Here is a 10,325-nt window from a genome sequence, read left to right as displayed (position 1 = left end):
CAAGGAGACGGAAGGATGTGCTGAATTTCGAGCAGATGGATAATGAGACTCTAAGCACCGCTTGGGTGCGTTTCAAAAGATTGGTGAAAAATTGTTCGCATATCAGGATTCCCGATTGCGTTCTGATGGAAACATTTTATAACCGCCTGAATCGATCAAAGCAAGCCATTGCTGATGCCTCCGCAGCAGGAGGATTCATGGAAAAGACATATACAGAAGCCAAGGTCATCCTTGATCGCATTTCACGAAACATGGATGACTAGTATGGGGGAAGAGGCCCCGAGAGAAGAAGAACTGAAAAAACGCCATTGTACCTACAGATACAATGACAACCTTGGCTGAACAAATGGTCGTGGTGACCTCTCTCCTTCAAACAATGGAAATTAATCAAGGTGCTCTCTCTCAAAGTTCAGTTCAACCTAATGCGTCGGCGCAAGTGGCCACAATAAGTTGCGTCCAATGCGGAGGGGGCCATGCTGCAGAGATGTGCCCATCGAACTCACAGTTAGTGTTTGCTATCCAAAACAACCTTTACAACAACACTTACAATCCAGGTTGGTGGAATCACCCTAACTTCGGTTGGGGAAGGAATCACAACCAAAGGGGCCAAAGTAATCATCAGAACAACAATTCGAGGAATCGAGGAAATCCTCCATCTTTTCACAGAATCAGAATTAGAGTCATCAAAAGCCACTAACCGTCCTCATCGAACACCTCTGTGAATTCATCATCATTGGAGTCCCTACTCAAGCAATATATTGAGAAAAATGATGCTATCATGCAGTCGCAATCATCTTCAATAAGGAACTTAGAGATCCAAGTCGGGCAATTGGCAGTCAAGCTTCGTAATAGAACACCGGGAATGCTGCCAAGTAACTCAGAAGCCCCGGGATCTCATGGGAAGGAACAATATCCTTGATGACATTGCACAGGCAAGCTTGACTGCCTGTAGGGGTGTGGATTACAGTAATAGTGAGAAATTTCATTCAATCAGCATCCCTACATCTATGTTTAATTGCTTTCTTTACAGCTTTTCTTTACTGTTTTCTACATTGCATTATTTAATGCTTTCTAAAATTAGCCTTTACTGCTTTATGAATTTACTTGCAATTTAATTCAATTGTGTTATTTCCATGCCATGTTTAATTTACTTACTTTTCTGCATTAGTTGCATTGTTCTTAAGTCTCTATGAATGACTGACTAAAAGAAAATGAACACTGCAAAGTGTTCACGACTTGCGTTGTTGATGAGAAAAAAATAAAAATAAATAAATAAAATAAATAAATAATAATAACAATAAACTTTAATAAACATTTGGTATGCATTGCGATGATGGGTGCATCTTGCGCTGATAAGATACACTTTGCGTCCATCTTACACAAATGCATTGCACTGAGGGGTGTGTTGCACACGTATGTATTTTGCACCCGTCCTTAGTAAAAGCGCACTATGTCGAGGTATTGTTGCGCCAGTAGAAATATCGTGTGCCCCTCCTCCAAAAATGTGCTGAGTTGAGGGGTGTCTTGTGCTAATGCATGCGTTGTTGTCCGTCCTTTGCAAATATGCATTTGCGTTAATGGATGCATTGCGTTGATCTATAACCTTGCGCCCATCCCAATAAAACACAAAAGATAAATTCTTTTTGCAAGAGAGTAGTCCAATCGCTTAGACTTCCAAGGAAATGATGACTTAGCGGATGAAAGGACGTCTTTTTCTGCTAATTCATAAATGCAAGGAGCACGACGAGTAGGCTTTTTGAGTATCTCGAGGCCTGCGATGCAGAATTTGCGTTGAGCCCATCAAGGTCCAACCTATAAATTCCCTCCTCCTTCGTCTGAGAAAGTCTATTTGAATCTTTTGCAAACAAGAAAACCCTAAGCGCAACCTCTGCATACCCAAACCTTCGAACTTTCTTTCTAAGTCCCAAAGAATTTTCCAACCCTATCACTCACCGGAACCATGGCAGAGCAATCCTCACATCCATCTTCCCTACCTTCATCACCTTCTGAAGCCCAAGTAACTTCAAGGGCAGTGACATTCCTCGTAGCAAGCCGCCGCATCGCTGCCCAGCCGAAGCCCATCCAAAGAATCGTCGAAAAACCTCGGTGAAAAAATTTTGTAGACAAACCACTCCAAATCCGAGAGAGGCTGAGCACGGAGAGTGCCCCACTCCCAACACTGTCATCAGAAAGCGAGAAGAAGAGAAGAAACGATAGAGAAGTGTTTGGGAGCATCCTAAGCAATATGGAGAATGAGAGAGGGCTACCCGAAGATGGAGTTGTTAATCAGACCTTGCCTTCGGAGGAGAAGATGGCGGAATCTTTGCAGAGAAGCGCCCTAGTCGTTTCAGATCCTAAGCAAACTGTTCAAACAGAATCTTATGAGGGACCCATCAGGGTTGCTTTGGAGGAGGTGGAAGCGAAGAAGCTGTCGGAAACAGCTGAAGGGAAAAAGAACAGAAAAAGCAAAGGAAAGTGGGCAGGAGAAGATGAAGAAACTCGACCAAAGAAGGAAAAGAAGGAGAAGAAAGAAAAGAAGTCAAGTGAAAAAAGGGAGCGCAGACGAGAAGAGAAGTGCCTGAAGAAGGAAGAAAAGAGGAAGAGGGCTGAAAGCCTAGATATCGATGGAGAATCCACCATCGAAAGGGTTGATGAAGGGGTGTCAACGCAACAAAAAAAATTAGCGCAACTTCAAGAGGCATCAACACATATCAGAACGGTTGCGACTGAAGACTGAGAGGATCCAGACATCACCCCTCAAATGCGGTGTCGCAAGAAGAATACGCCGCAAGGGTCAACAAATGACCCATAATTTTACCAAAGTATAGCAGAAGCTAAGGAAAGGAGAAAAAGAGAAGAAGAGGAAAAACAAGAAAAGATATATACATACAGAGATATACTGAAAGTAAAGAGAGGCTGGTCTAAAGCGACTTACAGAATAAATCCAGGAGAACGATGAGACAAGGCCAAGAGGTGAGTCTCCGAGCGAAGAATTCTTCCAATTCCCGAAGCTGATGCTCTGTGCAAAAGATCAATTCTACCGAGAAAGCAAGCCTGAGAGGGAAGCTTTCCTCTCCACCACATTCATACGCCAACAAGCACAAGTCTCCGATCGGGATCTGTGTCAAGACGTTGACACTCTTTCCATATTTGTTTCTATTCGATAATTCATCTTCTGTGTTCATCTTCTTTAATCTCTCATTCATAAACATGTATCAAATGCTTAATTTTAGAATTAAATGTTATCATCGTCATCGTCATCATCTCTCTGTCTCTTTCCATACATTTATCATCCATTTTCTCCATGATGTGTTCTTAATCCTTGGAGTAAATAGCGAGAATTAAGCGAGTGAGTTAATCTATTTCAAGGAATCAATTAAGTTTAGCTAAAGCATGCTTGATGGCATCTTCACCTATGAAAGCAGAAGTGAAGATGTTATTCCGCCTATCAAGAGAAGGTTGGAAGAATGCGTTAACTAAAGCGAGAAGTATTTCCAGAGATGGAAACAACCTTGCATTCATCACATTTATCTCTGTTTCACCATAGACATATGGGAACGTGGCCGATCACTGAAAGGTGTACGCCAAGGGAAAGCAGAACCTTAGTTGCGTCCTTAACACGATTGACAAACTTACGATGTTTTCACTCTTTACTCTCAATCTTTCTGCTTCATTCATAAGACTTGCCATCTCATTCATCGATTCTTTTGTACAACTTCACAGCTAGTCCTCGACCCCTGTATCATGTATCATGTATCATAGTAGTTTAGGTATTTACTTTATCAATGCATCTTTACTTTACAATGCATTTTACTTTATCAATGCATTTTTACTTTTAGCGCAATTTATATTTCTGTACAAACAAAAATTCTTTATTCATTATTGTAACCGATCGCATGTATCACATAAGTATCGTATTTAACTACAACAATCTCCATGTTCGACCTTGGATCACTCTGAGAAACTTGTGTTGGAATTATACTTGGTTTCAGCGTAAGGAAACTTGTGACACGCACTACTTCATCTCATACTACGAGCATATCACTATCAACGCATACACTTAGAACGTAGTATCGCATAAAATGTCTTTATCGCAAATCACTTGACCGCATATAGAGCATCATTCATTCATTCATCAGCGCAATAGATAAAGATAACACTCCATTTTCATCCTCACAAGTTTATGGCAACACGAGCTTGTATTACATTCATCCATTAGTAGTGTGTATAAGCGATGCAAAACATAACACGACATAACATTTAATTCATATTCGCACAAGTTTATGGCGCCGTTGCTGGGGACATGAGCTTGTATGATTCATATTCACATTGTCCATATGCTGAAAGATTAATTTTTATCGTTACATAGCCGCCGGTGGTCTGCTTGACAAAACGTGTGATGAGGCTAAGAACATGGATCGCATCTCTAAGAACCATGAGGATTAGAGAGAGAGTGATCAGAGACTGAGAATCAAGGATAACGACGCAAGTAATGTTGCACTACAGAATTAGATGACCGCAATGATGAACTTAATTCAAGGAATTGCGATCAACAATCCAACATCGCAAAATGGGCAAATAACTGCAATTAGTCAAAACACCACAAGGTGTGCGACTTGCGGTGATGGGCACATAGTGGAAGAATGCCCACAGAATCCACAGTCTATTTACTTTGTGAAAAATAATCCATTATCGAATATCTACAATCCTGGGTAGAGAAACCACCCCAATTTTACATGGAAGAATCAACAGTAGAATTTCCAACCTGTGGCACAAGAAGAAAGGCCACCTAGATTCTTCCTGCACATAACGGTCAGACAAGCAATCAAGCCAGTAGCTCGTAAACCGTTGCATCCTCCTCCTGGAAAGACTATTGGAAGCAATATATAGAGAAAACGAAACTTATGCTTCAATAGTCCAGACTACGTCCATACTGCAATCTCGAATTACAAAATGGACCAGATTGCAAGTGAGCTTAAAAAAACAGAACCCACAAGGGGCTCTGTCGATGTTCTAACAGAACTCCAATGCAAATCCGATGGGGATCCAGATAAAGAGCAATTAGGTTGTGACATTGCGGAGTGATAAACTGTGGACGGGAGAAAAAGAAGAACCTTATTCACATTGCTCCCACTTGCGGCTGGAAACTGAAATTGCGGTGGACACAAAGAAGAAGAAGGAGAAAGAAGCAATAGAGCTAGAAAAGTTGATCCACCCTACAACTCAAACAGAGAAAGGGGAACCGTGAGAAGTGCAGTTACCACTTTTCGCCATAAAGACTCAGAAGAAAAAAGAACGAAGAGGTAAGCAGTACCAACACTTTTGTCTATGTTAAAACAATTACATATTAATATTCCAACTCAGTGAAGCGATTGAAGAGATGCCTGATACGTGAAGTTTTAAAGGAAATGGTAACCAAAGAAAGGGGTACTGGTAAGTTTTCCAACGATGCTTTAAACGCATGTTCGAGTCAAATAATTCCAACCGAAAATGAGCCGATCCTGAGCTTTACTATACCTTACTCCATAGGAGGACTGTACATCGAGCAAGCCTTGTATGACCTTGGAGCCAGCATCAACTTGATGCCTTTGTCGATCTTTAAGTAGCTGAATGTGGGGCAACTTGCACCCATGACCGTGACTCTCCAACTTGCAGATAGATCTTTGGTGCATTAAGAGGGGAAGGTGAAGGACGTGCTGATCACCATCGATAAATTTATCCTACCAGCCAACTTCAGGTCGACAAAGATGTGCCCATCATCTTGGGGCGACCATTTTTTATCAACAGGTCGTGCCCAGATTGATGTGCATAAAGGGGAGATCACTTTGAGCATCAATGGACAAAACCTCAAGCTCAACATAATCCGTGCCATGAAGTTTCCTAATGAAGAAGACCTGCATGACTCAGACGACGACTAAAATTTGATTCAAGAAGAAAAGTTTGACAAAGAGAATAAAGAAGAGGATACAAGGGCATCCATTGTTGCCTGTAATGCGATCATAACAAAAACAAGCAAGGAAGAAGAGATGATCACAAACCAAGAAGAAGAGCCAACAAAAAAAGAAGAAAAAAAACAACGCAACCGTCCTTAGTAGAACCACCAACAATGGAATTAAAGACCCTGCCGAACCACTTAAAGTACGCATTTTGGGGCAGAATGAGAAGCTGCCAGTAATTATTTCCTCCGAACTTAACGAAGACAAGGAGAATGCATTGATGAGCATTCTGAGGAAGCATGTGCGAGCAATTAGCTGGACGCTCGCCGACATTCGAGGAATTAGCCCAGCGTACTGTATGCACCAAATTCGTCTTGAAGAAAACCACAAGCCAATGATCGAACACCAGCGCAGACTCAACCCTGCAATGAAAGAGGTCGTTAAAAAAGAGATCATTAAATGGTTAGATGCGGGCATTATTTATCCGATAGCAGATAGCACGTGGGTCATCCTCGTGTAGTATGTGCCTAAAAAGGGTGGCATGACGATAGTCCCGAACGAAAACAATGAGCTGATATTGCAAATAACTATCACTAAGTGGCGCATTTGCATGGACTACCGCAAGCTGAATGCGGCCACAAAGAAAGATCATTTCCTTCTACCGTTCATTGATCAATGCTAGACAGTCTAGCCGGAAATGACTTTTACTGCTTTCTGGATGGCTATGTCGGGTATAACCAAATTATGATTGCTCCAGAAGACCAGGACAAGACCACATTCACCTGCACATATGGAACCTTTGCTTTCCGCCGCATGCAATTTGGCCTCTGTAATGCGCCAAGCACATTCCAAAGGTGCATGATGGCCATATTTTCAGACTATCTTAAGAACTCTATTGAAATCTTCATGGATGACTTCTCTGTCTATGGGCACACCTATGAAGTCTGTCTAGTCAACCTAGAGAAGAAACTGAAAAGATACGAAGAGACGAATCTCGTTCTTAACTGGGAAAAATGTCATTTTATGGTTAAGGAGGGCATCGTGTTGGGGCACAAAGTTTCCCAGGACAGGTTGGAGGTGGATAAAGCAAAAATAGAAGCAATTAAAAAACTTCCACCTTCAACAAGCGTGAATGTTGTACGAAGTTTCTTGGGCATGCTGGATTCTATAAACGCTTTGTCAAAGACTTTTTGAAAATAACACAACCACTGAGTGCGTTGTTGGAGGCTGACAGAAAATTTGATTTTGACAACAATTGCCTCAACGCATTCAGAATTTTGAAGAATGCACTAATTACCGCACTTGTGTTAATTGCACCTGACTGGACACTTCCTTTTGAATTAATGTGCGATGCAAGCGGTATGCGATGGGAGTAGCTTTGGCACAAAAGAGAAAAACAATCTTATATCCCAATGCATATGCGAGTAAGACATTAAATCCTGCTCAGACCAATTACACCACCACAGATAAAGAGCTCCTTGCGGTAATTTTTGCACTGGAAAAATTTAGAGCATATCTACTGGGAACGAAGATACTCATCCATACTGATCAATCGGTGATAAAGTATTTAATGAAAAAGAAGGATGCGAAGCCGAGGTTGATCAGATAGATTCTCCTCCTCCAAGAATTTTACATAGAAATAATTGATCGAAAGGGGACGAAGAATCAAGTTGCGGATCACTTGTCCATATTGGAAAACTCTGAGGTTGACCGTGATGAGTCAGAAGTGAGTGCAGTGTTCCCAGATGAGCAGTTCTTCCATATTGAAGAATTACCATGGTATGCAAACATAGTCAACTATCTAGTTATCGAGCAATTTCCTGAAGATTATACCTACCACCAACAGAGGAAGCTCAAACATGAATGCAGATATTATTATTGGGATGATCCAAATCTATAGAGAAGGGGGGTAGACCAGATTTTACGACTATGCGTATCAAATGCTGCTCAACATTGCATATTATCTCAATGTCACGACTCACCATATGGTGGGCACTTTGGAGGACAGCGCACCGCAGCCAAGGTTTTACATAGTGGATTCTTTTGGCCAACATTGTTTAAGGATGTAGCTGACTACGTAATGAAGTGTGATCGGTGCCAACGCAAAGGTAACATTTCATGGAAACACGCAGTGCCGATGAACACCATCTTGGAGCTTGAGTTGTTCGACGTGTGGGGTATTAATTTCATGAGACCATTCCCTCCCGCAATTTGGTGGGCACATCTGAGTGAAAGGCATAATTAAACACGATGGGACAGAAAGATGATGACGATCGAATCCGAATTAAGCTGACAAGCCACTAACGATAACAAGTACACTCAGCTTTTTGGTGACAACTATTGTTAATGAACGCTAGGATTGATGCTAAAAAGATATGCTATGCTATGCTTGTTATGATGCGATATTACTTCTAGATATGCGTTAATTATGAATGTTCTTATAGTATGCCATGCGTTGTCACAAGTTTCCTTACGTTGGAACCAAGTGTAATTCCACCACAAGTTTCTTGGTATGATCCAAGGTCAAACACAGGGACTATTTGAGGTTATTGTGGTATGTTTGTGATATATGCGACTGGGTTTTTCAATATTTAAAGAGTGTTTTGTACAAGTATATAAAATTGCGGTAAAGTAAAGGAAAGAAGCAAAAAAAATGTGATAATAAAATAAGTACAGTAAACCTAAGCTAGATGATACAAGATACAGACTTCATAATACAAGATGTTGAGGTCCAGGCTAGTTGTGAAGGTTATGCGAAGAACAGAAAATGTGGCGGCAAGTCTTATGTACAACACAGAAAGAGAAAGATAACTAATACAAACAGTGCAAGTTTCTTAATTGTGTTGAAGCTATAAGTACGGTTCCGCTTTTCTCTTGTTGTACACCTTTCAGTGCTCGGCTGCGCTCCCATATGTCTGTGGTGAAACAGAGACGAACATAATGAACGCAAGGTTGCTTCCATGTCTGGAAGTACTATTCCTTTAGTTAACGCATTCTTCTAACATTCTCTCGATAGATTAGAATGGCATCTTCACTTCTGCTCTCACAGGTGAAGATGTCGTCTAGCATGCCTTAACTAAATGCATTTATCTCTTGAACACAAGTTAATACTCGTTTAATTCATATTAACTAACAGGGGATTAGGAAGACATCATGGAGGAAGTGATTAATGGAGGAACGAAAGTAGACAAAAAATGGGATATGAAAGCAATCGAAACATTAAATATATCTATTAAGCGTTTGATACATGGTGTGAATGAAAAGATAAAGAAGGTGAAATACAATGATGAAAAGAGATAGAACAAATACAAACAAGCGCCAACTTCTTGGCACCGATTCGGGTGGAGATTTGCTTGCCGGATTAGATGGATTAGATGGATGGATGAGCTTCCTTCTCAGGCTTGCCTCAACCGGTAGCAGGGTTCTCAACACAGAGCTTCTCGGTGGGTATTTGACATATAATAGAACTGAGACTCACCTCTTGGCCTTTCTCTCGTCTTCTTCCCAGATTCTTCAGTTAAGCACTCAGCTCAGCCTTTCCTCTCAACACTTTAGCAACAATAAGCCCCGTATCCAATAGCATATATTTTTCTCTTAAATCTATGGGCTATTTATAGGTGAGGTTCTTTGACTCTGGCCTTGTGGTCCCCACTTGTGTTATGGAAATTCCGAAGATGGAGAATAGTATATTCCTATTGTTATGCAATCAGAACCGTCAATATCTACATAACCATTAGTTTGTACACGTGTCTCAATCCTTCCGCGTTTGCGTTGCTCAGCTGCATCTTTCAATCGTGAGTTCGCATGCGATGTTGTTTTTATTACCGCCAAGCAGTTTAATGTCAGCTCTGGATCGAACTGTGCGGATTGCGCCATCATTGTGTTAATCGTCTCTTCATTGTTGATTGGACAGCACATGCTTGTGAACAGAAGATGTTGTGATCAATTCGTATTGAGCCTTGAGCGCAAAGCGGTGACTTGGTTTCCTACAAAACACAGTAAAAATCTCCTTTTCTTCCATCTTAAAGATGTTAAATTGGTGTAATTGCGATAAATTTATAATTATTGTTTTTCAAAGCTAACTTTCATACAATTGGCGCATATTTATTCTTCTTTTGGCCGCAATATCTAGATAAGACAGTATAAATAACTTGTATTTCTACTCTTCTTCTTCTATTCTTAGAGGTCTGTCATAGGCTATTACGTTGGCAATCGCTCAGGAATCTCTGGGGCTTAGAACACCTTTTCCCGTTTCTTCTTCAGTCCGCCACTACCTCCGCCACCACATTGTCTCCTCCTCTGTAGGCAGTGTGTTGATTTTACAACCCCAGCCTTAGGGAGTCCACCTCCTTAGCTCCAAGGTACTTAGATATTGCCAAACACCTCTAT

Source organism: Benincasa hispida, chromosome 12, assembly GCF_009727055.1.
Source record: "Benincasa hispida cultivar B227 chromosome 12, ASM972705v1, whole genome shotgun sequence".
NCBI lineage: Eukaryota > Viridiplantae > Streptophyta > Magnoliopsida > Cucurbitales > Cucurbitaceae > Benincasa > Benincasa hispida.
Note: the sequence above shows the minus strand (reverse complement) of the source record.